At 43.0% G+C, this 18870-nt stretch overlaps 1 protein-coding gene and 1 long non-coding RNA gene across 2 annotated transcripts in view; one reads left to right on the top strand and one right to left on the bottom strand.

Moving 5' to 3' along the window:
- Positions 1 to 2457: 2457 nt before the first annotated feature.
- Positions 2458 to 6094, bottom strand: LOC146507488 (uncharacterized). The gene is made up of 2 exons (XR_014877364.1): positions 4271 to 6094; positions 2458 to 4113 (listed from the first exon to the last, which is right to left on the bottom strand). It is a non-coding gene; the product is annotated as an uncharacterized LOC146507488 (long non-coding RNA).
- Positions 6095 to 14008: 7914 nt separating this feature from the next.
- The window catches only part of LOC146507489 (uncharacterized), a 153971-nt gene continuing 149109 nt past the window's right edge, over positions 14009 to 18870 (top strand). Inside the window, exon 1 of the mRNA XM_085181552.1 lies at positions 14009 to 14120. The gene's annotated coding sequence lies outside the window, so the exon portion shown is untranslated. The remainder of the gene's footprint in view (positions 14121 to 18870) is intronic.

Below are 18870 nucleotides of genomic sequence, written 5' to 3' on the forward strand. Positions count from 1 at the left end.
GGATGCCTGTAGCTATACCACATGGTGGTCTTTTATCCTTCAAACTCTACTCTACCCGAGTCCTGGGAGCTCGAGTATCCTGTATCATTGCTGTTCCCAGGACTGTGTTTGCTCTTCTGGACAGAGAAGGCTGTTGTTCCTGAGATCTGCTGGAGCAACTCGGCCAGTGTGGGGGTCACTGCCCTGAGCACCCTGATTACCACGGGGACCACTCTTACCTTCACCTTCCACATCTTCTCGAGTTCCTCTCGCACCACTTGGTATTTCTCGAGTTTATCGTGATCCTTTTTCCTGATGTTGCTATCGGTTGGTATAGCTATATCAAATCTTCCTCTGCTTGTCCGATTGGTTAACCATCACCAGTTTGTCCGTCTATATCTGGAAATCCCACAGGATCTTAGCTTGGTCGTCCTCAACCAACGCAGGAGTCATATCCCATTTTCACCTCAGGACCTCCAGATCATACTCAGCACAGATGTTCCTGTATATTATGCTAACCACTTGGTTATGGAGATCAATGCTAGCATCTGTCAACCTGCTGTTAGGTGCTGGATTGTCTCAGGGGCATCTTTGCACAGCCTGAACCTGGGGTCTTCCCTGGTGCAGTAGACCCCAGCCTCAATAGATCTTCTGCTTAGAGCTTGTTCCTGTGCTATCATGATTAGCGCCTCTGTGCTGTTTTACAGTCCAGCTTTGTCTAGCAACTGGTTGGATTTTTCAATATCAACCGCTTTTCTATCTACCAGTGATACATGCCATACAGGAACCATGATGGCTCCTCTTCTTTGCCGGGTTTCTGTTGCCTGAGGCTTTCACTAAGCACATGATTGATTGTGGCCATCTCCCTGACACACTCATAGATTTTGATCTAAGATCATAGGGGTTCTGACACTTACCAGTCCTCAGCCACTTTCTTTCTGCTTAACACACAGTCTCAGGGCTCTGGACCTAGGGTGAAAGCCTCCATGTATGGTAAGGAGCTTTCTTGTCTTGATGTCACTCACACTCACTTGGTGCTGGTATCACTTCCTGTTCCTGTTACAGTGCACTGTGGTGTTTTTGTGTAGCTTATCTGTGTAGCCAGTTAAAATAAAGGCTTCTTATTTCATAGTGAAATTTTTCAAGTGCTTTACTCAAAGCACACTCTTGGTTGATTCACTTGCTAATTATATTGACAGTATTCATTCACTGTGTCATTAGGGATTTGCTACCTTAGCTTAGCTCATAGCCAACTCTCTAGTAGCATGGCCTCTTCACCTGTCCCTGCTGCACTTTCCTGCTCAGTGTGTCAGATGTTTAGTTACTCCTCGGCCTCCTTGAGTAATAACGATGGAGGCCTGGCTTTGCACCCTTGAAAAACCCGTAGCTAGCCAGGCTCCTGTTGTCAGTGTAGCCTAAGGTAATGCAGTCAATATTAGCTCTCGGTAGATTATTCCAAGCAGCTTCGAAAATAGGATCCCTGCGTGATGGTGAAGAGGAAATGAAAATATTAGATTAAACAGCAGTATGTGGAATACAATTCATTAAAGTAGATGTCTTTCTGAAAGTGCTGTAACTAAGTGTAAGACTATAATTACTCCACTATTATCTTCATCAGTGCCATATGCCAACATGGGGGAGAGCAACTACCTGATCTCTACTCCCAGAGATTGGTTATCCTGGTAACAGTCATACATCTTCACTGCGTATGACCCTAGATACTGTGCGACTCGAGCTGTGTCCATAGTTCAGCTGAGACAGTGTCCTTCGCCCCGTCAGGCTAAGTAAACAGTCTTCCAGCCAACCCAGGTGGCCTTGCATGGAATGGGAAGGAATAGACTCAACACAGTCGTTATCAGGGAGTTTTTATTCGGCTCCAGCCTTGAGCCCACAGCTGGCGCCGAAGGGGTAGCCGCATTATGATGGTGATTTTTCTTTTGCAAACAACTCATGAGAATTTCAAGCTGTTTTTAACACTCCGACACTGGTCTCTCAATCTCCCGTTAATAGCTGCGAGTTTCTCCGTGATGTTATTAGCTGTCGATTCTGTGCTCTTTTTTGCTCACATAGCAGATTCTAAGACCTCAGCCGCAGCCAACTGATCCGAGATGAAGCTTCTGCCCAGAGATGTTGTTCTGAGTTGATTCTTTCCTGATGTAATCCAACATACATACGCTCAAAGGTGTTATTCTGAGCATTCACTGCAGTCGTAAGCGCCTCCGAGCTCTTAACCGTGCTGCCTTCAGTGAGCCCTTTCTGAGAAGTCGCACCTGTCGTTCCAATCCCAGCGGGCAGCCTTGTGGGGGTTTGAACAGCCGGTTCCGCTCTCTTAATTCTCCGATAAGCCAGGGCCAAGCCAGCTCCGATCAGCAAGAACCCTGTTATCATGGTTCCGAATAGGTAGATATCTTCAGCGTCCTCGATCGACAGTCCTGCCAGGCACATGATCCTCTGCCACCTGTCCATCATGTATCCGGCAGGGAAAGTCCCTCCAGGGCACTCGGGTTCTCCCGAGCCCAGACTTCTCGTTAAAGGGTGTCAATAGCATTCAGAGACCAGTTGATCAAATCCATAATTCTCTTTTAGGTTTTTGAAACAGACTGTGAGAGGGTGTTCCAGGGAAAGTAATACAAAAATCAGCTATGTACCACAGGCCTTCAAGCTGGCTGTAGTTAAACCTTTACTCAAAAAACATCTCTAGACCCAGCAGTCTTAGCTAATTATAGGCCAATCTCCAACCTTCCTTTCATATCAAACATCCTTGAAAGAGTAGTTGTCAAACAGCTAACAGATCATCTGCAGAGGAATGGTTTATTTGAAGAGTTTCAGAGCTTTAAAACAACTTTAGTGAAGGTTACAAATGATCTTCTTATGGCCTCTGACAGTGGACTCATCTCTGTGCTTGTCCTGCCAAATTGCTGGATCGGTGGACAGAGGCGGTTTCTCGCAAGTTAAGTAGATATTTTTTTGATGTTTTTTTCCGAAGTCGCAAAAGCATGACGTCACAACAAAGTGATTGGTCACTTGCAATATTGAACCTGGAACGACATTTATTATGATGATGTGGGAACAACACCGACACGAGGATATCAGATCGTGCGTTCCATACTGTCAGGTTTTAGATCTCACCCTGGGTCAACACACCTGAATCACACAATTAGTTCGTTACCAGGCCTCTATTGAACTTCAGGACATGTTGGGGGTGTCCAAATTCCTGGGCTGCATCATCCTGAGGCCGCATTTGTAGACTGATTACATCACAGCGATGTGCCAAAGGCTGTTCAAATTCGTAGACTCCGACAAATGCGGCCTACTTTTCCCCGAATTTGAAAGATGGGTCGGGTGTATCGTTCATGGCCCACCATATCCCAGAATTAATAGCGCGGCCCAGTCAATTCCACTTTCCAACAATGGCGGCCGCTACTAAGTTTTACTATTACTCTTATTACTCTTTCTGGGTCACAAAATAAACTTTTTAGATGTTTTCAGGCGAAAATGTAGCTGTGTAAATTTCAAATATCTGCTTGATTTATCAAGACATCACATATTTGGAAAAGTGCTCTGACAGAGACGTCTCTTACCCACCAGCTCGATAGCTAGCCGGGGCGATAATTAGATTTATGCCTGTAGTGCACTGCCGTGTAAATAATTTGCATTTACTGAATATGTACTGACTGAGTCCCACTGTTCAAAAGTTGAATAAACAAACAAACTAATTTTTGCCTCTTTTTTTTTAATTAAAACCACTTTATAGAACATCACATCCGTTACAATGATGATGTCATTTATAGTTTACAAATGACAAAATGTTTACACAAAATCAGGACAGTGTTTACATGATTTCACCCACTACTAACATTACTTTATTTACTGTATCTTTTGAAAAAAATACCGCTATTTATACAGCACAAGACTTAAGAATATTTAACAGGAGCAGGTTTCATTTTTCCCTGGTTTTATTATCACACTGTTCACCAAACGCAGCAAACCTTCACCATCTTATCCAGAAGGGTCACCTCTTCACCCTCACATGGAAGAAGTAATCTGATTGGCATGGTGGTTTGTTTGAAGCAGGTCCCTTGTGTAGCACTGGAACCCAGTCATGATGTTTCATCCAGTTCATAGGCTGGTTTGCTGCAATAATGCCAAATAATTAGCAACTCTATAAATAGAAGGTAGTTCTGCAAAATCACTCAGTAGGATGTTTGTTCTAATTTGCTATGAGCTCAGAGCGCATCGAAAATAAAACTAATAGGCTATAAAGAGTGATATGAACATATTTAGAACTTACCGGAATGAAAATGTCTGGAGCACCAACAGATATTTGGAGATGGAAGAGAACTGGATATCAGCTCGTCTCACAGCTGCTATCCAGGCTAGACGCCTTCGTTTGCTAACATCGATACACGAGCTGCCTCATGTTGCTTCCAGGTTGGGAAAGAATGAAAAGACAAACCCTTTTCAAGCTTATTCTCTTGCCGGTCGTGCGATCGAACATTGCAGCGGACCACACAGCAAGAACGAACCATGGCTGTTGTGTGTGCCTTCGCTCCTTTTTCACTTGCGCTTTGTTTAGACGCCCAAAATGGCAGATCGGGTCAAAATCCTTTCCACGCCCACCCCCGTGACATCACGCTCCAAAGCCCTATTACAGGTACTGCGCTGCAGTGGTTTGTATCATATCTATCAAATAGACTCCAGTTTGTGCATGTAAATGGAGAGTCCTCTTCACACACTGAGGTTAATTATGGAGTTCCACAGGGTTCAGTGCTAGGACCAATTCTGTTTACATTATACATGCTTCCCTTAGGCAGTATCATTAGAAGACATAGCATACATTTACACTGCTATGCAGATGACACCCAGCTCTATCTGTCCATGAAGCCAGATAACACACACCAATGAGTTAAACTGCAGGAATGTCTTACAGACATAAAGACCTTGATGGCCGCTAACTTTCTGCTTCAGATCAAACTGAGGTTATTGTGCTCGGCCCTGAAAATCTTAGAAATATGGTATCTAACCAGATTCTTACTCTGGATGGCATTATCTTGGCCTCCAGTAACACTGTGAGGAACCTTGGAGTCATTTTTGACCAGGACATGTCCTTCAACGCAAACAAATATGTAAGACTGCTTTCTTTCATTTGTGCAACATCTCTAAAGTTAGAAATATCCTGTCTCAGAGTGATGCTGAAAAACTAGTTCATGCATTTATTACTTCCAGGCTGGACGACTGTAATTCATTATTATCAGGAAGTCCTAAAAACTCCCTTAAAAGCCTTCAGTTAATCCAAAATGCTGCAGCAAGAGTCCTGACAGGGACTAGAAAGAGAGAGCATATTTCTCCTGTTTTGGCTTCCCTTCATTGGCTCCCTGTTAAATCCAGAACCAAATTTAAAATTCTTCCTATCACATACAAAGTGAATGATCAGGCCCAGTCGTACCTGAACAAAGTTATAGTACTGCTTCACCCCATTAGAGCACTTAATTCTCAAAGTGCGGATCTACTTGTTGTTCCTATTCCTAGTATTTAAAAGTAGAATGCGAGGCTGTGACGGAGTTACACCGTCCCGGGGCGCAGACAGCTGATCCGGGCGCACACACGCACCGCCACCATTAGTTTCTACAATTACCGTGGCTGCGCATCTTTCCGTCGACCGGGCAGATAAATAAAAAGGGGTGAGAGGTATATTTTGAGCGGCGCAGAGGGTGGCCAACATATTTTCCCACTTACCTTTAATAACACCGGTCGAGTAGACTCGCTGTGGTCGCCGATTATACGGGGGTTATGCAAGCCGATGGTATGGTGTTCCGGGGTTTAAATAGTGGGTTCGCGCGCGCTGGAAAGGTCACATGAACTGCATTATTCTTTTGTTTGTTGTTTGTTATTGTGAAACACTGTAGGCTGCCTGGAATTGGCCATAAATGTCTGTATATACATATATGTATTGTAGGAATGCAGCTGGAAATAAGCTGAGGGGGAAAGAGTGTTTGGTAAAAGAAATAATAAAGAGATGACTATTATGCCTAGTGGGAGGGGCCATGGGGTATAAAAGAAGGCTGCCAGGGCCTACCTGGTTTCTTTTCAGTGAGATGTTACAGAGAGGGTAACATGCAGACTGTGTTCTGTATATAGATGTTTGTTTTGTGTTGACTTAAGTTACTTTCCTATATCTTTTGGAAATGATCTTTTGTGCACCTGAAGATTATACCGAAGATTGACAGAGAAGAGCGCTCTTTTGAAAATAACAACAAAATAAAAAATAAAAAAAATGAGTAGTCTCTTTAGACCTGACTCCAGATGAGCAGGATATTGGGTGATCAATAGTTTCCAGAGAAACGATCCGTATAGAGGAAGCAGTTTTTGCTCTTGCTTATCTGAAATCCTGGGATTTGAAGTAATTCAGACTGTAGCTCTACTCCTGCATCCAGAACAGCTTGCCACACTGCTTCTGGATTCACCAAGAGTTTTCACAGGGTCTGGCTTGCCATCCATATCCAGAACGACTTCAGAATCAGATCCAGGATCACAAAAACCAGTCTGCACATACAGAGCAATAAACAAAATAGTTCTTAACAGTTTTTCTAAATAAAATGAGATCTCATAACTTTTTCAAAATCAAGTACACTGTTGTTTTAACATTGTTCTGTCTCTATGAATTCAATTTCCCCGCACCCCCGGCTTCCCGAAGAAAACAGCCTTCACGCTGCCAACACCCACCGCCACAGCCGGACCCCGAGACTTCTGAGGTGCCAGCTGTGGTGAGTGGAAGGGACAATCAAGAGTTTCCTGTCTTTGGGACTGTTTGTTCTGGGGCTGTGTTGTTTCACTTAGCTGCCCAGCCAGAAGCAGTAGCTCCGTCTCCTGTGTCCCTGCTAGCACAGTCGTTAACTCCACCACAAGCTCCATTTTCACCCCTACCATCGCTTCAGTCTCCCTCAGTTTAGTCTGCCACTCAGTTTCCTCCTCAGTCGACCTTAGCTCAGTCGTCTACTCAACCACCAACTCCACTCTCACCACAACCGTCCCTGCTGTCCCCAGTGCAGTCTTCAGTGTCTCCTGTTCAGTCTTCAGTGTCTCCTGTTCAGTCTCCCCTAGCACAGTCATCCACTCAACCACCAGCTCCACTTTCTCCCCAACCGTCACTACTACCTCTAGCTCAGTCTCCTGTGCAGTCACCACTAGTTCGGTTTCCTGTGCAGTCACCCCTAGTTCATTCTCCTGTGAAATCATCAACTCCACCACCTACTCCACTCTCACCACCACCGTTACTACAGACATCAGTTCAGTCCCCTGTGCCAGTGCAGATGCTCTCAGTTCAGTCTCCCGTGCAGTCATCTACTTCACCACCATTAGTAGCTCAGCTCCCCGTGTCTCCAGTAGCTCAGCTTGCACCTGAACCATTAGCCCAGTCCCCTGTAGCAGTTCAGTCTTCTGGTCAGCTTAACATTCAGCCAGGTGTCCCAATACCCTCTGGCTCTACCTCAGCTCCTGCTGGAGGCTCGGATGAGTCCATCAAGCACTCCGCGGCTCCCACGCTGCCACCTGCCTCGTCCGCTGGGGGTTCTGGAGAGCCCGGCCAGCCCTTCCTCGTCTCCCCTGGGGGGTTCTCGTGAGCCTGGCCAGCACTTCCTCGTCTCCGCTGGGGGTTCTGGTGAGCCCGACCAGCACTTCCTCGTCTCCGCTGGGGGTTCTGGTGAGCCCGGCCAGCACTTCCTCGTCTCCACTGGGGGTTCTGGTGAGCCCGACCAGCACTTCCTTGTCTCCGCTGGGGGTTCTGGTGAGCCCGGCCAGCACTTCCTCGTCTCCGCTGGAGGGTCTGAGGGGCCCGTTCAGCCACCTGTTTCCGCTGGGGGTTCTGAGGAGCCCGTCCAGCCACCATCGTCATCCCCGCCTGCAGCGGCCTCCGAGCCTTCATCCCCGCCTGCAGCGGCCTCTGAGCCTTCGTCCTCCTTGTCCGGTCCAGCCTCCGAGCCTTCGTCCTCCTCGTCCGGTCCAGCCTCCGAGCCTTCGTCCTGCTCGTCTGGTCCAGCCTCCGAGCCTTCAGCCTGCTCGTCTGGTCCAGCCTCCGAGCCTTCGTCCTGCTTGTCTAGTCCAGCCTCCGAGCCTTCGTCCTCCTCGCCTGGTCCAGCCTCCGAGCCTTCAGCCTGCTCGTCTGGTCCAGCCTCCGAGCCTTCAGCCTGCTCGTCTGGTCCAGCCTCCGAGCCTTCGTCCTCCTCGTCTGGTCCAGCCTCCGAGCCTTCGTCCTCCTCGCCTGGTCCAGCCTCTGCTTCAGCGTCACCTGGTCCAGCCTCTGCTGGAAGGTACATCCTGCACCTCGGCATCGTCGGCCACTTTCTGGGCCTTTATATTGCAAACATTTGCACTGTTATCAGTATTTGCACACTATTTTATATTATTTTTTGACAATATTTAAAGCCATTATTCAAGACATTGTTATTGTTAAATAAATATCGTCAAATAATCGAGATCTCAATTTCAGTGAAAATAATCGTGATTATCATTTTTGCCATAATCGAGCAGCCCTACTGCATATTTCATGAAATGATCTGTGATGACCAACACATCTTTGGTACTCTTACTATCGGCTTCAATAGAAAGAAAGTCCATGCACACCAATTCCATTGGGCGTATGGTTTTGATGTTAACCAGTGGCGCTGCTTTTTCAGGCAAGGACTTCCTTCTAACACAACGACCACAGTTCTTTATTTTGGTCACAATATCAGTACCCATCTTAGGCCAATAAAATCTCACCCTCACTAGATCATGAGTCCTCTCCCACCCCATATGACCCATATCATCATGGAGCAGCTTGAGAACAGTAGACCTAAGAGAGACAGGGAGTACAAGCTGGTAAGTTGTAACTGAGTCGCACTGTCGTTTCCTAAACAAAAGGCCATTTCTCATTTCAAAACGTTTCCATTCTCTGAGCATCAGTTTTATGTCAAATGCTTCAGACCTGTTGTCACGTGGAACATCAGCACCAGATTCTAGTAACTGAATGACGTGGTTTATGCTTGGGTCAGATCTTTGGTGTTCTTTAAGCTCATGCTCAGAAAACAAGGGAGCAGCTACTTGACTAGATGTTTCAGCATCACTGTATGCATCAGGAATGGCATCAGCACTCATAGCCAAGGACTCAACCAGAGTGACATAAGGTGAGTTTTCACTTTTCTCATTGAGAAGATGCTTATTACATACAGCTGCTACAGTGTCAGGACATACACTGTTAGAGCTTGGAAGGGATCCGAGAAGACGTGAGGTGAGTTGTTGAATCCTGTTTTCATCTTCCAATGTCACACTATCTGCAGCCAGAGTTTGATGAGGCCTCCGTGATAGGCCGTCGTGTCCTGGTTAGCCTTCCCAGCTCTGTATTTGATTTGGAAGTTGAAGGTAGACAACGCTGCTAACCAGCGATAACTCGCTGCGTCAAGTTTTGCCGTGGTCAGAATATATGTAAGCGGATTGTTATCGTTACAACGATGAACTCGTTACCGTAAAGGTAATCATGGAATTTTTCGACAATGGACCATTTCAGAGCTAGAAATTCTAGCTTACGAGCTGGATATCTGGTCTCGCTTGGTGTAAATCCCCTACTAGCATAGGCAGTGACGTGCATTTTACCATCCTGCTCCTGATAAAGAGCAGCACCCAGGCCCGTGGTGCTAGCGTCAGTGTGCAGAACATATTGGAGCTTTGGATATGCAAACCCTAATACAGGGGATGATGTTAACTTCTCCTTAATGCATTCAAAGGCTGACTGACAAACAGGTGTCCATCTATCTGCAAAGGCTTCTCGAGGATTGAGATATTTGGAAGTGCCCGTTTGTTTCTGGCCTTTTCTGAGAGGTGGATAGCCGCATGTGAGGTCATTTAAGGGCCAGACTATCTTTGAATAGTCCTTAACAAATCGGCGATAATAGCCTGTGAACCCTAAAAATGACTTCAGCTGTTTCAAGTTTTGTGGCACTGGCCAGATCTTGATAGCAGCAACCTTTTCAGGATCTGTCTGCACACCATTTTTGGAGACAATATGGCCCAAATATTTAACTGATGTCTGGAAAAAGCAACATTTTTTCGGGGACAACTTTAAGCCATATTCATGAAGACGGTCCAAAACATGCTCTAGCCTCTGTTCATGTTGCTCGAGGGAGTCTGAGAAAACAATCAAATCGTCTAGGAAGACAAGTACCTCCTTGAGATTAATGTCTCCCATACACATCTCCATTAACCTCTGAAAGGTGCTGGGAGCATTTGTGATGCTTTGGGGCATTCGATTGAACTCATAAAACCCCAGTGGGCATTCGAAGGCTGTTTTGGCTTTATCCTCCTCCTCCATCTCTATCTGCTAATAGCCTGACTTCAAGTCCATGACAGAGAACCAGTTTGAACCAGACAGGGCGGAGAAGGTCTCTTCGAGGTTTGGCAGCGCGTAAGCATCTTTTACCGTTTGCACATTAAGCTTACGGTAATCCACACAGAGGCGTATCTCACCATGCTTTTTCTTGACTACAATGATGGGAAATGAGAAGGGAGATTCTGATTGTCCTATTACCCCAGCATCGAGAAGCATTTTAAGGTGGTTCGTGACTGCTTCGTAGTCATTTGGATGAATGGGCCGCAATCTCTGTTTTATAGGCGTTTCGTCTTCAAGCTTGATCTTATGCTTAACTTTAGTGGCATGGCCAAAGTCGAGATGGTGGCTTGCAAAAACATCACTGTAGGCACTAAGACTCTGTGTGACCCGCCTTTTCCATTCCTCGGGCAGAGGTGAATCGCCAAAATCAAAGGTCAACTGGTCACTGGGGGATGAACGTGAGTCTGCAGAGTTTGCACTCGACGTGGTTTGAGTTTCAAGGACTTGGTCTGCAATGTATAATTCAGCAAGGACGCAGTTGCCGGGAAGCATGATGTCATGATCAGTTTCGTTTCTAATCCAAACAGAATGCTTGTAAGGACTCTGACGTGGCACTGTGATAAGGCAGCAATCGACAAAGATTCCTTCCGGAAGGGCTGAGGAAGTTGGCTGCTCTACAACTGCCCATCTGTCAGTGGGTGGTGAATTTAGGTGGGGGTAACTCTCTAGGCAAACCCTTTCATGAGCTGGTATTATGTAAGGTGTGTTGCCCCTCAGTGTCGTTAGTCCAAGCCTTCCTGTGCTTTTTGTTTCATGTCTATGTTCAAGGATTTCTAAAATCTGACTATAGTATTCCTAGAGTATCCCTACAGTGTTCTTCATATAAAACATCAAGGGCATTTGTACCAATTAAAACTGGTAAGTCTGTGCTGGAGCACACAGACTCTCATTGTCAATGTCTAATGTAGAAATTTGGGGCTCAGACTAAACAAACTCTTTTGGAAAGCAATTTGGAACTTCTACATACCCTAGATAAGGTACAACTTGTCCATTTGCACCCTCAACATCTAAGTCACTGATCGGCTGGATGGGAAGATCAGACAAATGTCTCAGGTAAAATGGTCTTCCCAAGCTTTTTGTTTTGCCCTTAGCGCTTTTCGCTTGGCCTCAACCGTACTGGGATTTGGCTTATTATCACAAGAGGGAGCTATATGGCCATCCTCGCCACAGTTAGAGCAGAACCATGGGCGAGGCTTTTTGTTTTTGCCAAAGCCTTCACTTTTCAACTGAGAGTTCTGTGTTTGTGCCTCCTTTCGCTGCTGTTTCTTTACAGCTTTTGGGAATTTTGTCTGAGGTTTCTTTGCAACCATGGTTTCCATTGAAGCTTTTAAGGAAGTTAACTGTTCTTGCAGCTGAGAAATTTGCTTTTGAAGTTTCTTGGCAGATGCTTGAGCTGAGCTGTCAGCAGCAGCAGCTTGAAACTCAGTGTTTGGGTAAACATTTAAAGGACTGGACTGCACCTTTACTTTTGAAATTCCCAAGTGCTGCTTCATGCGAGTTATCTTCCTCTGTTCTCAAGAGTAAAAGCAGCTCAGGAAAGGAGGGTGGACTGGATTTCTTCTGCTCTAGATGGAGGCTAGCGATTAGGTTATCATCCCAGCATCCCCTACAGAACTGCTTCAAAAGCTGCCGATCGAAATCACTGGGACTCCTCCCCCTTTTACAACTTTGTCAAGGGTAGTGTGGAGCCTGTGCACATAGGCTGAAGGTTTTTCTCCGGCATTTTGGTTTGTACTCAAGAATTTTGCGAACAGTTCATCAACATCATCTACAGTTCCATATGCAGAGTCAAGCAAGCTCAGAAAGTCTTTGGGGCTGGACATGGGACCCAACTGTTTAACAATGTTTGCAGCTGGCGGTAAGAGGCTTTCAACGATCTTCCGTACTACTTGTCTTTCAGGAACAGAAGAATCTGCAAGATAAAACTCAACATGACTTCGCCAAGTGTCATAGTCAACCTCCGTATTAGAGTTTTTCCAGAAAAGGACCTGAATTTTGCAGAGCTTGGATAGGAGTGGGACATGTCAGTACTTTTGACAATGTGCTCCACAATGACCCTCTGAACTTCAGGTGTGGTCAAGTATTCAGGGTTCAAAACGGGAGCTGGTCTGTCGGTAAGGGAAGGATTGATCAGTGGTCAGAGTGGATGGGATAGTTTCACTGCTTGGTCGTTAGCTTAGCACTGTAAAATGGGGATAAGAGTTGGATGCTGTGAACTACATTTGGGTCAGATGTTGTTCTTTGACAGGGTAGTTCACCCTGAATCGACTCAATGGCTGTGCCATACTCAAACTCAACTATAGCTGTATCTTTAAAGTAAGGGTCAGAACTAGTCATTTCCACTGTTTGTGCAATAGAACCATAGCGTTGCAAAAACTTAACAACTTCTTCATCAGTCTCTGTACCAGAAAACCACTGATTAGTACAGCATTTGGTACGTTCATGTTTAATGACATCCATGTTACTTCAGTGGAAAAATGAGCAAAAATTGTCATAAAACTGCCAAAGTGTGTGCCAATGATTGGATTAAAGGCATTAAATAGCCAACTCCTCCTGGCTGGCTCACCACTTTTATGTAACACCTGCTTAGTATAGTAAGGTTAAGCTTATAGACTAGATTCGAGAGGAGTAAAATATGTTTGAGGGAATTGAGTGTTGAACAGCCGGCAGGTTTATTACAATGTTACAACGGTGCAATAAACCAATATAAACAACAAGAAAATTATACCAAAGATCGACAGAGAAGGGTGCTTTTTTGGAAATAACAACAAAATAAAATAAAATAAATGAGTAGTCTCTTTAGACCTGACTCCAGATGAGCAGGATATTGGGTGATCAATAGTTTCCAGAGAAACGATCCGTATGGAGGAAGCAGTTTTTGCTCTTGCTTATCTGAAATCCTGCGATTTGAAGTAATTCAGACTGTAGCTCTACTCCTGCATCCAGAACAGCTTGCCACACTGCTTCTGGATTCGCCAAGAGTTTTCACAGGGTCTGGCTCGCCATCCATGTCCAGAACCACTTCAGAATCAGATCCAGGATCACAAAAACCAGTCTGCACATACAGAGCAATAAACAAAATAGTTCTTAACAGTTTTTCTAAATAAAATGAGATCTTATAACATTTTCAAAATCAAGTACACTGTTGTTTTAACATTGTTCTGTCTCTATGAATTCAATTTGTATTGCTTTACAGCATTACAATCAATTGTATTTATATACCCCTTTTTAAGGCATATGTAATCACATCATGAAATGTTTGTAACGTAACTAGTTTTAAACAATTTATTTAGATGAATCAACCCATAACTGAAATGACCAAGTGCAGAAAAAGCACTGAACAACATTTATGGCTAAAAGAAAAGTGCATCCTGCATTAGTTTTGTGCATTTGTGAAGATGCCCAATCAAATAGACAATAAAATAAAATACAACACTCCATTTCACACACAATTCAAGTACTCCGACTGGCTTTAGCTTTTTTTAGACAATACAGAATTTTCATTGTTGCAGTAGTTACCACATGTAAAATTAGCATAGGTTTTCCTGCTAACTTATCATTTTTAGTAACTCACCAGAGTTTCCAAGAAACAAACACACGCTCTGCCTGCCATAAAGGCCTCTAAAAACTACATAACTTTAAGTTGGAGACTGTTAAAAACACTTTATAACACTTATTTTATATTGAAAGACTCACTGTGTAGCTTGTTAATTGCTCTAGGGTGTCTTGCTCCGTTTTGCCTAGCTTAATGCAGCAGCATGCTTTTGTTGCATTCACTGAACTACGGAAAATCAAAGTGTGTTCAAGGGGTGTTGGAAATAATAATACAAGGTAAAAACAAAAAATACCAGTAACCATGTCTATCGGGGTTACAGCTGTATCAGGTGACTTCCCTGAATCCTCCCTTAGCTACGCAATATGTTTAGGCTGAAAGGAGATTTACATGATGATGATGAAGGTTTCTTCTTCAGTAATCCTTTTTACTCACTGTTTATGGACCTCGCAGGATTTAATTGTTATTAATCTCGTGCTCTTTTCCACAGCGTGTCTTTCTCCTGTCGTCCTCCCCTAACCCCAGGGGCAACTCTAGGATCAGAGCTTTGGGGGTGCAGAGCACCCAGAGAGCTGCCCAGCCAGGCAAGATAAACTTTACTCGTCACAATGAGATGTCGTCCCCGTCTCTGTCAGTCCCTGCATCCTTAAATGTCTCCAGTTGTCCCGAGTTCCCTGTGACTGTCTCCTTGGTGCATTTAAACCCCTGTTCCTCCCTGTCCTCATCGTCTGTTGTCTTCGTCTCCGTTATCAGTCATCATAATTTTACCATCTCTGAGTAAGTCTGCAAATTTCTTTATAAAATCATAAGATTCCTAAATTCATCAAGTCTCTCTGTGCCTGGGTCCTCGTCACAAAACATGACATCACTGTACATTTTAACACAATTTAATCCCACATTTGAGAAAGAAAAGCAAAACACTATTTTAAAAGTCTGTAACGAAACCATCAAATCTGACTGGGGGACAATAATGAATGGTGATCATAGTGAGTAAGAAGTAAACCGAGTGCATTTTTTTGGACAGAGATTCACTTTTAATGTGTGTGTTTAATATAATACAGATATATAAAAATACACTCCAAGAATAGAGTCCTTGAAATGTACAAATGTACAAAATATTGATAAATAAAATTATAAAAATGGAGGCAACTTTGCCTATGGTACAATGTATGAAAAGATCTTTACTGCATGTCCTGTTTTAAGCCAGGCACTTACACCTCCGCTCCGCTGCGTCTCAGCCACCATCGCTCTTGCAGCAACAGCATTAGAGCCAGAGCAGGGGAGAGCTGGAACAAACCATTTTGGGAGGGGTATCTATATTTTTGTTGTTAAAATGTTACGTCTCAATCAAGTACTGAATGCTTTTTATATTCTTAGTAGTGTGTCATACAAACAGTAAATATTGTCAAAAAAAAGTAAGAAATTGTTGGGGGTGCTTTGAATCATTTTGGGAGTGCTGAAGCACCCCCAAAATGACGATTTGTCACCTAGCCTAAAATGTTAGGCTTTGGGAGTGAGAACGTGTGAGAGCCAGAACAGTTTCCCGTCTAAAAATCTGTTTTCTGCATTATTCGCTTGCTTGTTACGCACAAGTCTACCATTGTTTACAGCGCTGTCGGACGCTGTTTTTTTTTCTTTTACTTACTTCCGAAAAGAAAACCTCATTTCTGCCGTTCAATGCTGAACAAATTTAAACTTTTTTAAATTATGCAAAATTGCAAAGCGCTCAGCTGTGTCTCTAATAAAACCTCAGTAACTTTGCTTCATATCAGCAGCATCAGGTAATGTTCATATGATGACTTTCTTTTGTTTTTGATCTCCTGCAGAATATTTTTATAAATCCCAGGCCAGGAATGTCGCCTTCATGTTTTTCTGTGTTTTATCCTCAGTTACTTTGACACAAAGGCATCTGCTGTGATGTTCACACCTTTCATGTCTTACAAGTGTCAGTTTTCTTTTTATAGAAATAGAAATATGGAAATGTACTGATAAGTGATCAGAATTATAATATTTCTGACTGAGACAAAATTTCAAATCGAATCAAATCGTGGATTGAATCAATTCGGGATCTTGTGAATTGGAATCGATTCGATTCTAGAAATCAGTGACGATATCCAGCCCTAATTTTATATTTATTATATTATTTTTTCTGTAATTGTTTATTATTTTTCATTATTTTGTTATGTTATTAATTGGTATATGTATAGAGAATGCACATAGTTTGTTAAACATACTTAAGTGCCACCATGTGGTTTAAGATATTTTGACCAGTTTTAAATATCAAGGTTTAAATGAAACATTTTGGCGGTTTCCAAAAACCAACTGACATCATGGTGACAAAGTCTTGTAATGTTTTTGTAAATCTTTTATATTCAGTCTATCGAGTCAGGCCCTGTTCTTGAAATACATCTAACTTCAAGGCAGTCCTTTCTATATTCATCTCAAGTCTCCCCCAGTCTGTGATTGAACTCTAATCATTAATAGTTGGATCTTTTAATTTAAGTGACTCGTATTCTAAGGCGTCTCTATCACCGACTTTTTTCTGTTCCTTTTTCTTCCTCCAGATATGTGAGATAAATTCAGTCCGCAGCACTCACAGCACAATCGACATGTTTGTGTCAGATCTGCTGGAGTACAGCTGAAGTTACATTTCTTCATCCTCTCAGATGCTCATTTACACCACACCGCTTCCTAGACAGTGCTCTCTGTTATTGTAAGTGATGCATTAGGGAAATTCTGAAATAATGATCATATAAATATTTTTTTGAGTGAAGTGGAACTTGAAATAAACATTATTCTTGTTTAAAACCCTTTTAGTAGACGACTCGTGATGAAATCTCACTGCTTTGTATAGGAATGTAAACTGGACTGTTTTCATATATGACCTGTGCGCTGAACTGCAGGACTCTTACCTGCTTTTCACTGTGGAAAATAATGGCCCATAGCCATTCTTAATTCTAGTTCATTATTGTATCACAGAGTGTTGTCAGTGCTGCTGGTTTGCTAAGGCGACAGCTTCACATCAGAGCTCTGAAACCTGAAACTGGACACATTTAAACATTCACTGCTACTCTCCCAGATGTGGACACCAACTCAGTTTGACTCAGATTAAAGTGAACAGGTGTTCTCGGTGTGCATCCTGTGTTCTAGCAGCCAAGGGTACAGCTGTGTTAAAGAGACGTAGCAGGTTAGAATCAAATAATGTTTATAGTTTTTTAAATCGCCAAATTAAATTGTTAATAGGATAACGAATAACGAATTACAGTATTAATTGAAGGCTTTTCAGGGAGTTTTAGGACATCCTGATAATAATGAATTACAGTCGTCCAGCCTGGAAGTAATAAATGCATGAACTAGTTTTTCAGCGTCACTCTGAGACAGGATATTTCTAATTTTAGAGATGTTGCACAAATGGAAGAAAGCAGTCTTACATATTTGTTTAATATGTGCGTTGAAGGACATATCCTGGTCAAAAATGACTCCAAGGTTCCTCACAGTGTTACTGGAGGCCAAGGTAATGCCATCCAGAGTAAGAATCTGGTTAGATACCATATTTCTAAGATTTTCAGGGCCGAGTACAATAACCTCAGTTTGATCTGAATTAAGGAGCAGAAAGTTAGCGGCCATCCAGGTCTTTATGTCTTTGCTAAACTGAAACTAGGAACATAACTTGATCCCAACAATTTGTATTTTTAATTCCCGAGCTGCAGACTCCATGCTCTCTAAGAGTTTGAGAGGAAAGATTAAATATTAAAAGCAGAATTCAAACATAGTCTACAGACAAACTTGAAATGAGCTTAGCCAGTACAGTTAGGGTCCTGTTTTAGGATCATATAGTAATGCTCACAGTAAGATAAAAAATAAAGACCACAGTGCCATCCAGTCCAGCCCAGTCCTTGGTGTGGCACAGGCAGCAGCATATACAACAACAAAAAGGAAGAACTACCCTGTTCACACGAGGGTCATTCTTTCAGAAATCAGCCAACTTGCATCTACATCTATATTACAAAGTTTGAACTTACGAGGGCTGTGAATGTTTTCTTTGTATAAAAAAAACCTCTGTCAGGGTGGCTGTGGCTACAATGTAGCTGCCATCACCAGTGTGTGAATGTGTGTGTGACTGGGTGGATGACTGGATGTGTAAAGTGCTTTGGGGTCCTTAGGGACTAGTAAAGCACTTTACAAATACAGGCCATTTTTTTTTTACCATTTAGAACATTTTTTGAAAATATCATCAGCTGACTTGCTTTCAAACCAGTTTTTGCACATTAAAATCTGAATAGAATAGGAATCAAAACTGTTGAAGACAAGTCCTTAAAACATGAACCAAAAGTCCATCACTCCTGCAAAGTTGTATATTTGGGTACACACTAATAAAAACACTGTCAGTGACAATTTCTCAATAAACAAATATGACAATTTGTAGCACAAAAAAATATCAGTTGATAGTTCAATCAATAGAGATAAAAGGTTAGAGTTGTTTTGAGATGATACTCTAATTATAATGTTGAAAATAACTCTTAAATATTTTTATTTTTTATTTTTTAATATCTGCTTTCTTTCTCTCAAACATATTTACATTTTCTGATCAGACATGTGCGACCTGCCTCTGACTTTTATGACTCAAAGTTTGTACATATATAAAGATTTCTTTGCAATTGTAGCTTCACATTACAAACACTTTTTTAGACATTTAAAAAACAAAAAAACAAACAAAGCCTGACTTTCAGTTGTTTGTCACACTGAAATCAAAGGCAGTGTTCAAACATGAATATGTTACAAGTGTTACACACAAACCCCACCCGCACACCCCCACACTCCAGCTTTAATCTGATAAACCTGCTCTCGCTCCAGTTTCTGCCATGATGCCGCCCATCAAAACTAAGCAGCTCTGTAAACAAGAAAACGACCAAAACAG

This window comes from Neolamprologus multifasciatus, chromosome 12 (genome assembly GCF_963576455.1).
Source record: "Neolamprologus multifasciatus chromosome 12, fNeoMul1.2, whole genome shotgun sequence".
Taxonomy (NCBI): Eukaryota; Metazoa; Chordata; class Actinopteri; order Cichliformes; family Cichlidae; genus Neolamprologus; species Neolamprologus multifasciatus.